At 58.7% G+C, this 208-nt stretch overlaps 1 protein-coding gene across 1 annotated transcript in view; it reads right to left on the reverse strand.

Annotated features, from left to right (window-relative positions):
- The window catches only part of ACVR2B (activin A receptor type IIB), a 121662-nt gene that overhangs the window by 120559 nt on the left and 895 nt on the right, over window positions 1-208 (reverse strand). The window lies entirely within an intron of this gene.

Below are 208 nucleotides of genomic sequence, written 5' to 3' on the forward strand. Positions count from 1 at the left end.
TCTCCCCCCCACCAGCACCCCCTGTAACCTCTCCGGCTTCTCCTCCACCACCCCCCCAAACACACCACACACACACACGGCTCCGGGGGTACCCGCCCCAGAAGTAAATGCCCATTTTTTGTAAAGTTTCCTCGATATCGCGCCGTGTTTACATTGCCATTAATTCCCCCCCCCCCCCCGGCCGCCGGAAGGGACAAAAAAAGAAGCA

Source organism: Calidris pugnax, unplaced genomic scaffold (assembly GCF_001431845.1).
Source record: "Calidris pugnax isolate Ruff unplaced genomic scaffold, ASM143184v1 scaffold54, whole genome shotgun sequence".
NCBI lineage: Eukaryota > Metazoa > Chordata > Aves > Charadriiformes > Scolopacidae > Calidris > Calidris pugnax.